General features: G+C 38.9%; 2 pseudogenes; both read right to left on the reverse strand.

Moving 5' to 3' along the window:
- Positions 1-3,144: 3,144 nt before the first annotated feature.
- On the reverse strand, positions 3,145-4,310 carry LOC149186286 (actin-related protein 4 pseudogene; annotated as a pseudogene).
- A 3,778-nt stretch (positions 4,311-8,088) lies between these two features.
- LOC149186287 (actin-related protein 4 pseudogene) lies at positions 8,089-9,198 on the reverse strand (annotated as a pseudogene).
- Between the last annotated feature and the right edge of the window lie 10,375 nt (positions 9,199-19,573).

Raw genomic sequence — 19,573 nt, forward strand, 5'->3', positions numbered from 1 at the left:
GATCAGTATTTTTTTTTCTTGCGATTACAATCTTATTTGGTCTACTAGAGTCCCAGGCCTCAAGTTTGATCTTTTGGATCAGACTTTGTTTTTTTATTTTTTCTTGCAAAGCTTTGTATATGCTCTTTACTTTCTCTACAATCATATACACATGCTTATTTCTGTAAAGTGAACTCGCATATACGCGAGTTTCCTATGTCAGGAGCACATGTGCACACCTCTGTGTTTGCACACAGTCATGTATGCAAATTTTTGCATTATTTTTTCAAATATTTCAGCCCAGATAGATTTGTTGCCTCGTCTTTTCAATCTCTGTGTGGTCAATTGTTGTCTAAAGAATTTAATTATTATGCAAGCTTACTGTTTTGAAGTCTCTTCTTCATTGAAATCATTTGGCCTAGGTTTACTTCTTTAGCGAGTTTGTAATTTGTGTTTTGGCACACAAGACTTCGTCCTGAAGTTCTTGATTGTTCTGGTCCTCCAAAACAAGAGATTGTTTTCAGTTTCAGTGTCAAGCCTGAATTTCAAATCTACTTGCTTTTCTCTCCTTTGTTTTGTGGCCTCATATCTTTTCTTGCTTTTTGAAATTCTTTTTGACGAATTTGGAAGTATTTCTTTCCTGGATTCTTGGACAGTTTGTCAAACTCTTTGCTGCTATTTGGGTCATTTTGTACAAGTTGAAGTCTTTTTGCTCAGGTTTTCATTCATTTTTGAGTTTGTAACTTGCAAAGACTACTTGTGCTCTTTTTTCGATCTTTTGAGTTTTAGTAGCATTTTGGTAATTTCAAAAAGTTGTTTTGGTTGCTTCTTTAAAAAAGAAAATATCTCGAAAAACTTTGTTTTTTTTTCTTTTGCCAAGTTTGGTTTATGTTTTCTTTTTGTTGTTGAAAATGAATTGTGATCTTTTACAATTTTTCCTTCTTGTTTGGAGAGAATTTTGTGTTCAAAATTGGTATCCTCTTCAGTACTTAAGTTGGCTCATTGTTAGTTATAGACAATTGTTTTAGCTTTTTGAGTGTTATTTAGGATCTTGCATCTCCATTATATCTTGCATTAGGGTAGTTTGCATTGTTAAATCTTTCGTAGTCTTTTAGTTTTTGGGTGTGTGAAGTGTGTTTCAAGAAAAGAGAAAAAAGTACTTTTCTTTGTAGAAGTTTCGTAGAACCTGTTATCACAAAATCAGGTACTGAAGGCTGCCAATCAGCAAGATTCTGTGTAACTATTTCAAACCAGGCTTTAGACTAAGGCTTAGCCTCCCTAGTCAGAGAGGGCTCTCTCACAGACTATGAATATTGACTAATGACAAGGAAAGATGGCTAACTCTTAAAACACATGAAAAATAAGCTGGCTGGACAAATATCAAAGTGATTCCCATTGGGCTTATGGAGTCTCACACATATCAACAAACAAAAAACACCATCCTTTCATAGAAATTAGGGCACTTTACATCTAATGTTCAAACATAACTTACATAAAACACAGTTTTCCAAGGCATACGGGAAGTCAGAGCATGACACATGAGTTCTGAGTGATTATGCAATAACAAAACTGTAAAAGAACACTAAAGAGAATAAACCATCATACATTTGAACCATTAGATCTATTGTGAATCCTGAGAAGAAACAACAGACATTTGTATTACTGAAATCTGCTATACATAAACCAAAATAGTCTTGTCTTTTATCAAAACATCCAACCCCAATTACATCCAAGTCTAATCTATATATAGGAATACATTCTTAACCACCTTGAGCTTCCTCCTCCAGCATGAGGGGAGCTCGAAGGTTGCTATTAACTACTCCTATCTACTATTTAACTAATTCATTAAATACATCAAGTGCTGAACTGTAATTACAAAGAGTCCTAATTTAATCAAAACTCAAATTCTGTCCTCCTCGTAGCATGATTCCTTCTTGATTCTTGACACCTGTCTTTCTCTTCGTTCAGCTAAGATGGCATGAGATGGCATGAGATGGGCAATTAATGTCCCATGCTGGCTTTGAATACTGAAGGCTTTGATCTGTTCTGTATTGGCTGAAAATATCCCTAAATTTTCGGTTCTGGTCCCCCATCACCGAGTATGCAGCAGTGGATACTTTAAGTCCTTAATAACCCAAGAAAATAGGGCAACACCATGCTCCTGATATGCTGGACACCCCTTTCCATGTACCTGTGTGACGACACAAAAACCTTTTTAATGCTGATGGGAAAGTCTTCAAAATTTGGTTCATTGATCATTAATTATGCAGCTTCAGCAGTTTCGTAGCGCGCTACGAAACTGCTGAGTTGTTCCCGAAAATCACAGTTTCCTGTATTAAACTCTGACTGTCTTGAGCTTTTATTTTCTCAATGGCCACTCATTTTCTCTTGGATGAAGCATTCGGTTAAGATATAATTCCTCCAGGGACCCTGCTCTTTATGCATAAAACCTGAAAAAGGACATCATGTCTCCTGTTATCATATAGCAATGTCTCCATTAGAATATGTCTCAGCTGTACTGAATGTTGATCCATTTTATACATAACACCTGTGCGCATAAGTTCAAAAATCCAGTTTTCAATCTAACCATGGACATGCCCATTACGGCATTGACAGTGAGTGTTTTGCAGATGTACTGTCATAATGGAGAACAGAACAAACCCAGAAGTCAAAAGCTGCAATGTGAGCACACATCTGAAGCTTTAACAGCTATTCCTTTGGTGATGCACATGTTCCACACGCAGAATGAAACACAATCCCCAACTGCAGCTCGCCCTATCACATGGACCTCCAGCACTAAAACTTCAACATAACACATGACAATTGCAGGCATGAATAACCTACAGCAAATATAACGGAAGCACCCCTTTGACATTATCTGCCATCGCTCGTCTTTAATTTCTCCAGCGTGCTAGACGCTTCATTTTTTGCTTTAGCTCCCTTCATATTCCCTGCAACACTTCCGGGCTCATCAAGCCTTCTGCGTTCAAGTATAATGCCCACCGCCTGCTGAAATTTACTTTATGATTGATGATCCAATTGTCATCAACTCCATCTTCTCTAAAGTCCAAGTAGAGAGCTCCTTCAACACGATTAGTTGCCGCCAATGTCCCATAACTAAAGGAATTTCGAAAACTAAATCTATCCTTATCCTCAGCCTCATTCTTATCCTTTTCCTTTTTTTAAAAATCGAAGTCGGTTCTCTTCATCTGCGATTTGCATTGATGCCGTGCTACCAGCAAGCAGAATACTGCTAAACAATTCTCGGCGTATATCCACGTCACACCTATTTATACTCTCGATAACCATCTGGGGAAGCCCGCGAAGTGAATGCCCTAAATTATCAAGCTTTTCCATATGAGGTAGTGTCTGAAATAGGGGCGGTTGAATATAAGATCAGGAAATTTGAATCTATCAGTTCCAAATTCTAATATCTGTCCATCTGGGAGTTCATAAGATGTTGTTGGAATGTTAGAATAAGAAGATTCATCAAAGACTGTGTCTGGTACACGGCAGACAGCTTCCTTGAAATCATTTACAATAAACATCTGTGAGTATCTTTTATAACTTGCAGTTGTATTAGGAAAATCAAGATCTATAGTTTGAAATTCTCCCGGTCGAGCCTCCTTTCTCTTGAATGAATATCGAGGCTTGACCAAAATCCCTTTACTCTCCAAAAACCTCATAAGGCAGTCAGTTAAAACCTCCCCGCCAATGGGAGAAGACACCACAGCCTTTTGAAGAACATAACCATCATGAACTGCAGCAACAGTTTTCGATCCACCACCACAGTCAACAACGAAAGAAGTGGGACGTCCTGAAACAAAGGAAGTTAATACCGCATTCTTTGCTAAAAATAGGGCTGGCACCTTGTGACTTTCAAACATAAGCTCTGCTGCTCTCTCCCTTTGTTGTTGTGAATTGGAGGATGGTTCAGCTAACAATATAGGATGCTCCTTTGGGTCAATTAGCAAGCGCTCCCGAAAAGCATGGTCCCATATGCTATCCACAACATCCCAATCAGCAACAATACCATCCTTCAGAGCTGGAATCACCTCCATAAAATCACGTCGATAGCCCAGAGCTTGAGAACCAACATACAATTTCCGCTTGGATTTGGACTTCTCAGAGTCTAGCTTGACATTCATTTTGGCATCTGAAGATTCTAAATCTCCTTCAACTTTGACTGCATCAGCCATCCCTGTTTGCTCAATAGATCCCACAGCAGAAGGAAAAACTGCCTTTGGGGCATCTTCGCCTGCATAACCAGCTTTACACGTATGAGACCCCAGATCAAGAACTATAGCTACGACTTCATCACCTCCATACATAGTGCCGAGCGCCTATAGATGAGATACACCTCAGTAGTTGTTTCAGCAGTATATAATTTCTAAACATCCCATCCCACAATGTTTAACTTTGCATCCATTCGTTGATGAAGCTATGAAGATCCTTATGCATCAATTCTGTCACCAGACAGCACTACTCCTGTCTTTATCTACAAACGAGCTTAATGCCTGCAAAATATTTGAGTGCAAAAGTTTAGACATTGCAGAGACCACCGCTTCCTTGAAATCACTGTCGCTGCTCTCATCTGCAGAACTCTGTACAATAGGCATGCTAGGATTTTGGCCTCCACTGAAAACTCGAACAAATCCCCAATTTCGTAGCACGCTACGAAATCACCTAAACAGGTAGCGCTGCGAAACTGCTAAAAGATTTATGCGCTGCGAAAACACTTTGTCCTTAAGCAAGACTGAAAATTTTGGCAACAGAATTTTCAGTGATAACAGTGGCTCCACTTGGGATAGTGTGCCCTTGTGGTACACTAAGAACTCGCAGGTCTAGTGCCTTATTCATTTATGACAAACAGAAATTTGCTCGACAAGCATGACTGTAGGAGAAAGAAAGCTACATCTACTGAAAAATGCTCAGTTGACCTTGAGCTTATTTGCATTTACCTACCTACCTACCCCAACAATTTAAACTTCTTTCAGCTCAATCAATGTGAAATTTCCAATGTAGCCAATCATTTGTCTTATCTGATGTCTGATTTCTTTGACTGCATCGGAGTTCAGAGCCATTATGATATGGCGATGACCACTGCCACTGAAATTGCCTCTGACCTTCATAGAAAAACTGAAACACTGGAGAATAAAACTCTTCCATGTAATCAGCTATAGGATCCCAGAATACATGATCAGCTTGATTTTTCTTGTAACTTTCCGGCTGTGCAAACTGATCTTCAACAACAGTGTTCAGTTCCTCAATCGTGAAAGAGAAAGGAACCAGCATTCTCTCCTTGCGTTCTGCCATAGAAAACTTCTGAAAATAATGATCATGATTATGAAAACTATATGCCTGAATTTGACCTTCTAAACCTTCAATTTCTTTCTCAATGTCCTCAGCAACTTCATCCAAAAATCTCATCTTATCCTCTGCCTTGCAGTCAAAGGATTTTAGATATGAGGACAAGGACAAAGAAAAATATTCATTTGTTTCTCCATTACTATGATCATTATTCCATTGTTTGAAACCTTGAACTGAAAGAGAGTTTGCCACCACCTCTGACCTATCTATCCATTCCTCCAAAAACATAAGCCAAAAGTCCTGAAATGACTTAATGGATTTGGTAGGAAAACTTTCAATCCATTGTTTACATTTCCATTGAAGTGAATCATAAAATAACATAATGCAAACATCCTCATGTTTAACTCTAAGAAGCTCAGCAAAATGACAGAAATCTGAGATATGCTTCAGAGTTAAACTCAAATCTTCTCCATTAAATTTGGGACCATTCCTTAGAAAATATGCATCCTTGGGAAAATGATTTGGGAAACCATCAATTCCTGAAAAATCTATGCATGCATACCTTGAACTAAGAATGGTAGCTTTTGGGTCCTTCATAACTCCAGTGAAATCACCATGAACCTATGAATTTCGAATTCTTCAACAATGGAGTCGCCAAGGTAGATTTGCAGCCTCAAAAACCTTCTGAGCTCCTGCTACCTTCAGAAGTTCAGTTTCATAATTTCGGGAATGAGTAATCTTCAGACTCCCGGCAGACGCACCAAAATGTTATCACAAAATCAGGTACTGAAGGCTGCCAATCAGCAAGATTCTGTGTAACTATTTCAAACCAGGCTTTAGACTAAGGCTTAGCCTCCCTAGTCAGAGAGGGCTCTCTCACAGACTATGAATATTGACTAATGACAAGGAAAGATGGCTAACTCTTAAAACACATGAAAAATAAGCTGGCTGGACAAATATCAAAGTGATTCCCATTGGGCTTATGGAGTCTCACACATATCAGCAAACAAAAAACACTATCCTTTCATAGAAATCAGGGCACTTTACATCTAATGTTCAAACATAACTTACATAAAACACAGTTTGCCAAGGCATACAGGAAGTCAGAGCATGAAACATGAGTTCTGAGTGATTATGCAGTAACAAAACTGTAAAAGAAAACCAAAGAGAATAAACCACCATACATTTGAACCATTAGATCTATTGTGAATCCTGAGAAGAAACAACAGACATTTGTATTACTGAAATCTGCTATACATAAACCAAAATAGTCTTGTCTTTTATCAAAACATCCAACCCCAATTACATCCAAGTCTGATCTATATATAGGAATACATTCTTAACCACCTTGAGCTTCCTCCTCCAGCATGAGGGGAGCTCGAAGGTTGCTATTAACTACTCCTATCTACTGTTTAACTAATTCATTAAATACATCAAGTGCTGAACTGTAATTACAAAGAGTCCTAATTTAATCAAAACTCAAATTCTGTCCTCCTCGTAGCATGATTCCTTCTTGATTCTTGACACCTGTCTTTCTCTTCGTTCAGCTGAGATGGCATGAGATGGCATGAGATGGGCAATTAATGTCCCATGCTGGCTTTGAATACCGAAGGCTTTGATCTGTTCTATATTGGCTGAAAATATCCCTAAATTTTCGGTTCTGGTCCCCCATCACCGAGTATGCAGCAGTGGATACTTTAAGTCCTTAATAACCCAAGAAAATAGGGCAACACCATGCTCCTGATATGCTGGACACCCCTTTCCATGTACCTGTGTGACGACACAAAAACCTTTTTAATGCTGATGGGAAAGTCTTCAAAATTTGGTTCACTGATCATTAATTATGCAGCTTCAGCAGTTTCGTAGCGCACTACGAAACTGTTGAGTTGTTCCCGAAAATCACAGTTTCCTGTATTAAACTCTGACTGTCTTGAGCTTTTATTTTCTCAATGGCCACTCATTTTCTCTTGGATGAAGCATTCGGTTAAGATAGAATTCCTCCAGGGACCCTGCTCTTTATGCATAAAACCTGAAAAAGGACATCATGTCTCGTGTTATCATATAGCAATGTCTCCATTAGAATATGTCTCAGTTGTACTGAATGTTGATCCATTTTATACATAACACCTGTGCGCATAAGTTCAAAAATCCAGTTTTCAATCTAACCATGGACATGCCCATTACGGCATTGACAGTGAGTGTTTTGCAGATGTACTGTCATAATGGAGAACAGAACAAACCCAGAAGTCAAAAGCTGCAATGTGAGCACACATCTGAAGCTTTAACAGCTATTCCTTTGGTGATGCACATGTTCCACACGCAAAATGAAACACAATCCCCAACTGCAGCTCGCCCTATCACATGGACCTCCAACACTAAAACTTCAACATAACACATGACAATTGCAGGCATGAATAACCTACAACAAATATAACGGAAGCACCCCTTTGACATTATCTGCCATCGCTCGTCTTTAATTTCTCCAGCGTGCTAGACGCTTCGTTTTTTGCTTTAGCTCCCTTCATATTCCCTGCAACACTTCCGGGCTCATCAAGCCTTCTGCGTTCAAGTATAATGCCCACCGCCTGCTGAAATTTACTTTATGATTGATGATCCAATTGTCATCAACTCCATCTTCTCTAAAGTCCAAGTAGAGAGCTCCTTCAACACGATTAGCTGCCGCCAATGTCCCATAACTAAAGGAATTTCAAAAACTAAATCTATCCTTATCCTCAGCCTCATTCTTATCCTTTTCCTTTTTTAAAATCGAAGTCGGTTCTCTTCATCTGCGATTTGCATTGATGTTGTGCTACCAGCAAGCAGAATACTGCTAAACAATTCTCAGCGTATATCCACGTCACACTTATTTATACTCTCGATAACCATCTGGGGAAGCCCGCGAAGTGAATGCCCTAAATTATCAAGCTTTTCCATATGAGGCAGTGTTTGAAGTAGGGGCGGGTTGAATATAAGATCAGGAAATTTGAATCTATCAGCTCCAAATTCTAATATCTGTCCATCTGGGAGTTCATAAGATGTTGTTGGAATGTTAGAATAAGAAGATTCATCAAAGACTGTGTCTGGTACACGGCAGACAGCTTCCTTGAAATCATTTACAATAAACATCTGTGAGTATCTTTTATAACTTGCAGTTGTATTAGGAAAATCAAGATCTACAATTTGAAATTCTCCCGGTCGAGCCTCCTTTCTCTTGAATGAATATCGAGGCTTGACCAAAATCCCTTTACTCTCCAAAAACCTCATAAGGCAGTCAGTTAAAACCTCCCCGCCAATGGGAGAAGACACCACAGCCTTTTGAAGAACATAACCATCATGGACTGCAGCAACAGTTGTCGATCCACCACCACAGTCAACAACTAAAGAAGTGGGACGTCCTGAAGCAAAGGAAGTTAATACCGCATTCTTTGCTAAAAATAGGGCTGGCACCTTGTGACTTTCAAACATAAGCTCTGCTGCTCTCTCCCTTTGTTGTTGTGAATTGGAGGATGGTTCAGCTAACAATATAGGATGCTCCTTTGGGTCAATTAGCAAGCGCTCCCGAAAAGCATGGTCCCATATGCTATCCACAACATCCCAATCAGCAACAATACCATCCTTCAGAGCTGGAATCACCTCCATAAAATCACGTCGGTAGCCCAGAGCTTGAGAACCAACATACAATTTCCGCTTGGATTTGGACTTCTCAGAGTCTAGCTTGACATTCATTTTGGCATCTGAAGATTCTAAATCTCCTTCAACTTTGACTGCATCAGCCATCCCTGTTTGCTCAATAAATCCCACAACAGAAGGAAAAACTGCCTTTGGGGCATCTTCACCTGCATAACCAGCTTTACACGTATGAGACCCCAGATTAAGAACTATAGCTGCGACTTCATCACCTCCATACATAGTGCCGAGCACCTATAGATGAGATACACCTCAGCAGTTGTTTTAGCAGTATATAATTTCTAACCATCCCATCCCACAATGTTTAACTTTGCATCCATTCGTTGATGAAGCTATGAAGATCCTTATGCATCAATTCTGTCACCAGACAGCACTACTCCTGTCTTTATCTACAAACGAGCTTAATGCCTGCAAAAGATTTGAGTGCAAAAGTTTAGACATTGCAGAGACCACCGCTTCCTTGAAATCACTGTCGCTGCTCTCATCTGCAGAACTCTGTACAATAGGCATGCTAGGATTTTGGCCTCCGCTGAAAACTCGAACAAATCCCCAATTTCGTAGCACGCTACAAAATCACCTAAACAGGTAGCGCTGCGAAACTGCTAAAAGATTTATGCGCTGCGAAAACACTTTGTCCTTAAGCAAGACTGAAAATTTTGGCACAGAATTTTCAGTGATAACAGAACCCATATAGAGATCTCTTTTCATCGAAGAAAAAATGACTGCATTCATGTAGTTATTTTTTCATTGATTTTTGTTCCATCATACAAACATCATTGTTTTCACTCCCATATTTACCCTTGACTTAAAGAACAGCCATTAAAATCAAGTGATTAATTAAAATAAACTAGAACTTTTATGTTGTCATCAGAATACACCAACAAGTTAAGGTTTATTAGGGCCTTGGATTCGGTGAGAGGAGAATTAACTCTCCAAGGCCGCTCAAAAATACAAAACATATAAGTTTAATTAATGAGCGAAATCCAATAGCGTTAGGGAGACCGGGAAAGCTCCATAACTGGGAGTAAAGCACGAGGAAGAGTGAAGATAAGGATGAGTGACACCCCCTCTATTACTTGTCAGATCCCACCTCACGACTGTTCCACTCGACTTCTAATACGAGTTGGTGACCATAATTTCCTATCCTAGGGATCACACAGGTGGCTGCAAAGGGGAACCCTGTGGCACCTGAGGCTGACATGGTTTCATGTTCAGTAGTACTTCTGGAGGGTACCCTTGCGAAGCTTGGGTGCTTGCACTGGAAAAATTTGTTGTATGGAGGTCAGCATAACTACCTCCGATACCTTCACTAGTAGGCCTAGGGAGTAATTACCCAAATATATTTTTCAGAAGGCTCATGTTATTAACTTTCTTGTATTTTGGTGTCTGGTCCTAATCATTCGCAGTGGAAATACTCGAGAGTTGTTTGATTTCTGATATCTTTAGGGACTTTTTAGTGAGTGTTCTTTGCTCCTAGTCAGCCTATCTTTATAATTTTTTGAGTCTTTAAGTAGATCGTTTAAATAATTCAAAGTGGTTGATCAACCATCTCGACGGTCTAGGAGACTTTGTGGGCTATCACCTACAAGTCCTGACTCTTCTCCTAGAAGGCGTAGGAGAAATTCTGCCAGTGGTTTTCATCTAGTGGCAGCAGGAGCATTGAAGATTGATCCTCTGCTTGGGGTCATTAATTCACAAGATATACCTGGCACCAGTAGAGAGTTAGAGAGGAACACACCAGTTCTTTCTCGAGTACTTTTTCAGCTGGAAGATAATATCAAAGTTGAAGAGATTTCAGAGTCGATTGCGGCTTTGAATTCTCCTCTTCCTCCTAATCATCTTGATGTTCCATTGTATGTCGGAACCCCGACTCATAGGCCTTCGAGCTCAGGTTTACACCCATCCATTTCCTTCGAAGACCACTGCTGGAAGCATGGAATCTATGATGAGTGTTGAGAGTGTGCAGACTCCCATATCTGTACAAGGAGGAACTATTTCCATCCCTTCTATTACTCCTAGCACGGCTATATTTGGGTCTACTTCCATTCCGTCAATGAGTGGAAGTTCTCAGGCTACTGCATCCAGCTTTGGATTTATCCCTTATGGAATGTCGTCTCACGAGATTCCCTCAGTGTTGGAAATAATACTGGGAAGGGGTGTGAATTAGTATTATCAGGTCAATAACTTAATTTCCCAAACAAATTTGTATATACTACTTCAGCTAAGTGAACTAGTGTGTATATGCGGCTATACTTAAAGCAACTAGTGTATATGCAGAGAACTTTTGATTTACCCAATTTATCATGCATTGAACTTAAACCAATATATTAGAGATCTATTAGACAATGCAATAAAAGCGGAATAAAGCATCACACATAAGAAACACACATGAACACCAAGATATAAGGTGGAAACCCAATGTGGGTGAAAACCACCTGCTGCTGTCATCTCTATCTTCTTTTAATAATAAGAAAATCTGTTTACAATCTTGTACTGGTGTAGACTCATTACAGTACGTAGGCTTCTACCTGTAGAAGGTTACAACCTTCTCTCGTTCTCCAGCTTATACTTGAAGGGAGCTACAACCCCCTAACTCTTGTACTAGCTTATATGTTTACTAGTATGTAGGCGGTGACCTACAGAAGGCTACGACCTTCTTTCTTCCTCCAAGGACCACGTTTCATAATTTTTCAGACTGGATCCATCAATAACATCATAACTGTAATTAAATCATCAAATACATCTACATCAACCAATCAATGAGGGTCAATCATCACTTTCTGAATCAACCACAACCAAATCAACCAATCACCTTGACTACCCATAGTTAAATCACAATCAATTTAATCATTCAGAACACTGTCACCAGAATATAATAACCATAACCAAAACTAAAACCTAGAACTCTACAAAAGCAAACAAAAACAACTGAAACATACTTTCTAAGGTATACGCTACTTCCATGTGTCTAACCTGCGTGTATGCGTGCTTTTCTCAAAGCCAACCAACGTATACATCTGTAAATATTAATTCATAATTCAGCAACTATTCCAGACTTCAGTTATCCTCAGATCATAATATTTACAGAATAACACATGTGTTAGTATTAAAATCTAGACTATACATGATCAAACCACATAATGATAATTCATTTCAAGCCTTAAGATCATGATCCATCATTACATCTTATCTTTCATCAACTGCTAAGGTTCATCCTTGGTTCAGATCAAGCACAGCACCATAAGCGAATAACTTACATACTAGATCTCACACTTCATCAGATATTTGATACTTACACACCTAGCCTACTGATATTCTCCTCCTTTTATAGTTTTAGGCCTTTCTCAATACCATGGACCAAAACCACTTAGGACCAAATACCTAGGGTCAATACCATGGATCAAAATACCATGGACCAAGTACCTCGGACCAAAAACTTAGTTTTCCAAGGTATACGCGCTTTTCTTTCCGTGAAAGTGTGTGTGTATGTATACGCTACTTGTGGTTAGTGAACCTGCATGTATACGCAGCTTGGTCAAGGTGAACCTGCATATACCTCTCTTTCTTCATTCTATGTAGTCTGATCTGTAATCCTTTGTTGTTAACCTGTTGTACTATGATCTTTCATCTAAGTGAGTTGCCATCAAGGACAACACCTATATCATAATGAAAGCAATCTCCACCTTTGGACTTGATGGCGACAACAACACCAAGTCACTCTCCCCCTTTGAAATCAAGGGCAAAGGATCATGCTCCCCCTTTGACGTACATTATGTTGGTCATGCTCCCCTTGAGTACATGCCGAATTCTCTGCTATGCTGAAATGTATTGGTTGAGCTCCCATGATTGAGTCCATGCTCCCCCTGAGCACAAGCAAAGTCTGCAAAAGATTTTCTAAAAGAATAACATGACTTTATACATACATCACCAATGACCTTCCTATCACCAATAACTCATACATACATCCATCTCACAACCAAGTGGGGATATACCAAATTTGACTCATCCACCTAACAATTGTTTATACATGACAAAGACAAGAAATATTACATCATCCATCCCATGTAAAGTGGGGATATAAATTATATCATTTATCCAAAGGACCCATTCAAATGTATGAGAAGACATATCACACCCTAGACTTTTACATGACTTGAGCAGCCAATGGTATAAATATCTAAAGCCATAGTTGTACTCAACAACCATAATGCCAACAATGTTGAATGTAAGTGAAGGCTAATGCTCCCCCTGAACTAGTGCTTCCTGTGCATTGTTAATAGATCAAATATCAAGGCATCTTTTTTAGTCAGATAAAATGAATGAACATAGCATATCATCAATATCAGTCAGAGCACCCATATTAGAGCCTGCCCCACTGTTTTTCTTGCCTGAAAAACATATACGGTCCTCGACCCACAGAAACCCACGTGTGTACACAACTTCACTTTAGGAAACATGCGTATAATCACCTTTCTCTAAAAATTTTGATTTAACAGTAGGATGATGCAGCAAATATTCCCAGCTTTTGTCTGAGATATTTAAATGTTTCTCTGGGCAGTGGTTTAGTGAATACATCAACAACCTGTTCTTTGGAGGGAACATATTCCAATTTGACCTTTTTTCAAGCACTTTTTCATGTAGAAAATGGTATTTGATGGGTATGTGCTTGGTCTTGAAGTGCATGACTGGATTCTTTGAAATACTAATGGCACTTGTATTATCACATAGAATGGATATGGGTGGAGTGCATGTGATCTGAATGTCTTGCAATGTTTGCATCATCCAAAGTAGTTGTGTGCAGCAAGATGTAGTAGCTACATATTCTGCTTCAGTTGTAGATAATGCAATTGAAAATTGTTTCTTACTAAACCAAGACACTAACCTGGAACCCATATAGAATGCATCACCACTAGTGCTTTTTCTGTCATCAACACTTCCTGCCCAATCTGCATCTGTATATGCATGAAGAGTAAGATCTGTATCTCTAGGATACTATAAACCAAAGTTCTATGTTCCTTGAAGATATTTGAAAATCCTTTTGATCGCCTGAAGGTGTGATTCCTTTGGATTTGCTTGGAATCTTCCAATTATTCCTACTACATGCATGATGTCAGGTTAGATACCTGTTAGATAAAGTAGACTGCCAATCATGGATCTATAAGTTGGTTGATGTACCACTGTTGATTCATCATTTCAACTGAGACTACATATTGTTACCATTGGGGTACATACAGGTTTATAATCTTCCATGCCGTATTTTTTCAAAATCTGTTTGAGATATTTGGTTTGTGAAATTATAATACCATCTTTATTTTGTTGAACTTGTAGACCAAAAAAATAAGTAAGTTCACCAAGCAAGGACATTTCAAATTCTTGTTGCATTACTGAAGAAAAATTCTGACTCATGGATTCTTCATTGCTACCAGAAATGACATCATCAACATAAACAACAATTATTAGCAATTTATCAGTGTCAATCTTTGTATATCGATTGCTATCTGCTAACCCTTTTGAAAAACCCTATGGGTGTTGATATTTGTCAAGGCAGTAATACCAGGCCCTTGGAACCTATTTTAGACCATAGAGAGCCTTAATACCAGGCCCTTGGAACCTATTTTAGACCATAGAGAGCCTTTCTTAGTCTGCATACAAGTTTTGCATCATTTCTAAGAATGAATCCTTCTGGTTGTTCAATATAGACTTCTTCTTCTAAATCTCAATTAAGGAAAGCAGATTTTACATCCATTTGGTATACTTTGAATTTTTGAAAGCTAGAAAGAGCAAGAAACATCCTTATGGCTTCAAGTCTAGCAACAGGTGCAAAAATTTCTTCAAAATCTATACCTTCTTGTTGAGCATACCCTTTACAAACAAGTCTGGCCTTGTTTCTAATAACTTCTCCATTTTCATTCAGCTTGTTTTTGAATATCCATTTAGTTCCTATGATAATTTTACCATGAGGTCTAGGAACTAATTCCAAAGTATTATTCTTTTCAATTTTCTCAAGTTCTTCATTCATGGCCTTGACCCAACATTCATCTTTCATTCTTGATTTACATTTTGAGGTACAGTGGAGGATAGTAATGCTAGATAGCTTGAGGTTTCTGTAATAGTTCTTCTTGTTTGTACACCTACCTCTTTTTCCCTTAAAATTTGAGTTTCTGGATGATTTTTTTTAACATACCTGGAAGGAGTCTTTTCTTTTACCGTTATCTCTTCTTCTGGTGCTTCATTGGTTTCTTCTTCAAAATCATTGTGATTTGATGGGGGGAAATAATCCCCATCTTCTTCATTGTCATAATCTTCGTATTTTATCTGTTTTGGATTTTTGCATGCTTCATCAACTACAACATCAATGCGTTCAACAATTTTCCCCAGTCTTTTATTATAACATTTATATCCTTTAAATTAGGAAGAGTAACCAAGAAGAATACCTTCATCTGCTCTGGGCTCAAACTTACCAAGTTTTTCATCAATCCTTTTGATATAACATTTGCTTCCAAAAACTTTAAAGTATTTTACACTAGGAGTCTTACCATACCAAAGTTCATGTGGAGTTTGAGTGTTGTTTACTCGAACATTTTCTTGGTTGAGAATAGTTATCGCAGCAAATGTAGCTTCGCCCCAGAAGGTTGCAGGAGTTCTAGATTCATCTAGCATAGCTCGAGCAATTTGTTGAACAGTTATGTTCATTCATTCTACCACTCCATTTTGCTGTGGAGTCCTTGCGATGGAGAACTGCCTTTTTAATCCATGTTATTCACAAAAGTCAAAGAATTCATCCAAGGTAAATTCCCCTCAATCAGATCTGAGGAATTTGATTTTTTGATCTGATTCATTTTCAACCAAGGCTTTGAAGGCTTTGAACTTTTCAAATGCTTCATCTCTATGCTTTAGAAGACCTATCCAACACATTCTAGAAAAATCATCAATGAACAAAATAAAGTATTCTTCTCCACGAGGTGACTTTTTCCTTGATGGTCCACATAAATCAGTATGAACAAGTTCAAGAGGCTTACTAGTTGAATCTTGTTTTTCAATGAAGTGAGATCTAGTTTTCTTACCGAATTGACATGGTTTGAATATTGTATTTTCAAGAATGCTGATATATGGAAGATCAGGAACAACCTGGAATCTACGTGCTTTTCTTATTTGAGAAAAGCTTATATGTCCCAATTGTGGGTTTTAACCCCATACAATAATTACCTTCATACGAATTCTAAAACACAGAAAATAAACAATGAGAGAACATAACACATAAAACACTTATACACAGAGATTTCCCCTGGATCCTAAAACCGGGACTACCAGCTTGATTTTTCATTATGTTCCTTTCAATGTTACAATACATATTTATACATGCCAAAGCATCCAATACCATGGACCAAAAACCATCGCATTCAAAACCATGGACCGAAAACTATCGTGTCCAAAACCGTTTGAGAAAATCGTGCACAAAACCATAGGTAGGCCCACCCAACCTAACATAGGGTCCAAAACCAAAATTTTCCAGGGCGTTGTCCAGGACCCCATAAAGTAGGTTTACTTGCAACCCTCAAACCCCCTATGACTCCACCCACTATGCAATCGGCGCAACGAAGGGGGCGCTCTACCCCCCTTCTAACCCCCCAGTTAACTACGTGGGCTAGTTGTGGAAAGAATATAACACAACCCAACATTCTCCCACTTGTTGTTTTCTTTCCACAGGAGGCCACAAGAGAGCTTAGTCATTTATCTAGCCCTGCATTGCACATTGTTTCTCTACACCAAGAGAACTTCTCAGAGCTCACAGATTTTGTCAATGCATCTGCAGTATTCTTCAAAGTGTCCACCTTTACCAGCAACACCTTTTTGTCTTCTATCATATACCTCACAAAGTGATACTAAACATAAATGTGCTTTGTCTTTGAATGGTAAGCAGGGTTATTTGCCAAGAAAATTGCACTTTGGCTGTCATAGTCTATCCTTATAGCTCCCTATACTAACCCCATACTTGAACACAATCTCTGCAACCAAACTGCTTCCTTGCTTGCATGAGTGTTTGCCATGTATTCTACCTCTATAGTTGATAGTGCCACTACAGATTGTTTCTTACTCATCCAACTGAATGCACCTCCAAATAGCTTAAACACATACCCACTTGTATATCTTCTCTGATCTAGATCTCCAGCCCAGTCCGCATCAACAAATCCATGGATATCCAAAACTCTGTCCAATCTTGGTCTTCCTTGGTAGCACAAACCATAATCACTAGTGCCACGCAAATACCAGAAAACCCGCTTCACTATTGTCCAATGCTCCTTCCCTAGTTTTGACATAAACCTGCTCAATACTCCCATTGCATGTGCAAAGTCTGGTATAGTACAGACCATAACATACATTAGGCTACCGAGTACACTTGCATATGGAACACGGGACATGTCCTCTTCCTCTTCTTGTGTCTTGGGACACTGTTCAGCAGATAAATTTAAACCTACAGGAATAGGAACCTTCACCGATTTACTATCTTGCATATTAAACCTCTGCGATAGTGTCTCGACATTCCTCTAGTTTAACCAGAGCTTCCTCTTTGTCAGATCTCTTTTAACTTCCATGCCGAAAATATAGTTTACAGCCCCAAGATCTTTCATGTCGAATTTGGAGGACAATTGGATCTTCAAATCCTGGATAATTTCTTTGTCATTGCCAACTAGCAACATATCATCCACATACAAGACTAGATAAATAACACGGTCACCAATTAATTTAAAATACACATAGTGATATGCTTTGCTTCTGGTGAAGCCAAGTCCTCATATAAATGTACCAAATTTCCGATACCACATCCTTAGTGACTGTTTTAACACATACAGAGACTTCTTTAAGTTGCATACCAGTTCTTTCTTACCCTTCACTACAAAACCTTCAAGATGCTTCATGTAGATCTCCTCTTCTAGATCCCCATGAAGAAATGCTATCCTCACATCCATCTGTTATAGCTCATAATCAAAAGCAGCAGCAACAGATAACAGTAATCTAATAGAAGCTACCTTGGCAACAAGAGAAAAACTATCACCAAAATCAATTCCCGGCACCTGGGAATAACCTTTTGCTACCAACTGAGCTCTATATTTCTCCACCTTCCCTTCTGCATTTGTCTTCTTCTTGAACACCCATTTGCTGCCAATGGGTTTCCTTCCAGATGGCAACTCTACCAAATCCCAAACCTCATTTTTGTGCAAAGATGCCATTTCATCAACCATGGCCCCTTTCCAAAGTTATCCATCCTCTGAATCTACTGCTTCCTTCACAGTTCTGAGAGCATCATCAGTAATAGATAAAGCAAAATTTGAATAGAAAGTAAATGGACTATACCTTTCTGGTTGCCTTCTTTCTCGAACTGATCTTATCACACCCAGAGTTTGTGGCTCTTCATCTTCTGATTCCTCCTCTACTGTAGAGTCTAATTCTTCCTCCTTTAGCTCAAACTCTATCTTCTCAGGTTCCTTTGGTTGGAATTCATGTTTAATAACAGCTTTCACCTCTCTGAACACCACATCTCGACTATACACAACCTTCCTTGTTACTGGGTTCCAAAGCTTATAACCCTTTAAACTATCCTTATACCCAATAAAGATGCACTTTTCAGATTTACTATCCAACTTGGTTCGTTTCTCCTTTGGAACATGTACATATGCATCACATCCAAATACACTCAGATGTGAAAGAGAGGGTTTCTTACCAGTCCATACCTCTTGTGGGGTCTTATCCTCCAACGCTGATGAAGGTGACCTATTGACCATGTAACATGTTGTCTCCACCACCTCTGCCCAGAATTCTTGTCCTAACCCGGCACCACTAAGCATGCTTCTTGCCCTTTCCATCAACATCTTGTTCATTCTCTCTACAACTCCATTTTGCTGAGGTGTATATGGATTAGTCTTCTGTCATGCTATACCACACTGCAATAATTCTTCAAAATTCCTTACTACAAAACTCTCCACCATTGTCTATCCTCAACACCTTTATCTTCTTCTCTGTCTGGTTTTCTACCAGAGCCTTAAATTCGTTAAACCTATCAAAGACTTTAGATTTCTTCTTAAGGAAATATATCCATGTATTCCTTAAGAAGTCATCTATAAATGATACATAGTACACAGACTTACCCACTGATGGAACCTTCACAGGTCCAAACACATCACTGTGCACAAGCTCTAATATCTATTTCGCCCTCTTACTACCAGAGGGGAAACTCACCCGATTATGCTTCCCATATACACAATTTTCATAGAAATCAAAATCCAGAGAGCTATTACTCATACCTGTTATAGACATTTTTGTGCCTTACAGCATGGAGCATGAAATGTCAATAATCTGAGGGATCCAAAGTCCCTAAACATGTTGTTCTTACCCTTAGAGGAACAAGGTCAGCAAACCACAGCACTGCAAATCAGTTCTCCACTGAAAAACACTCAAAAACAGGTCAATTTTGGATCAAAGCAGCTGCTCCACTAAGCATCTGCGCTGAATGTCAAAAGCTCTATGGTGTACCTGCGCTGCATAGCAAGTGCAACAAAGGCTACCTGCGCTGGGCGTACTTTGACATGTGGAGGAATCT

This window comes from Pinus tabuliformis, chromosome 3_1, assembly GCF_031772625.1.
Source record: "Pinus tabuliformis cultivar Carrire ecotype Pingquan chromosome 3_1, CPIR1, whole genome shotgun sequence".
NCBI classification, from domain to species: Eukaryota; Viridiplantae; Streptophyta; class Pinopsida; order Pinales; family Pinaceae; genus Pinus; species Pinus tabuliformis.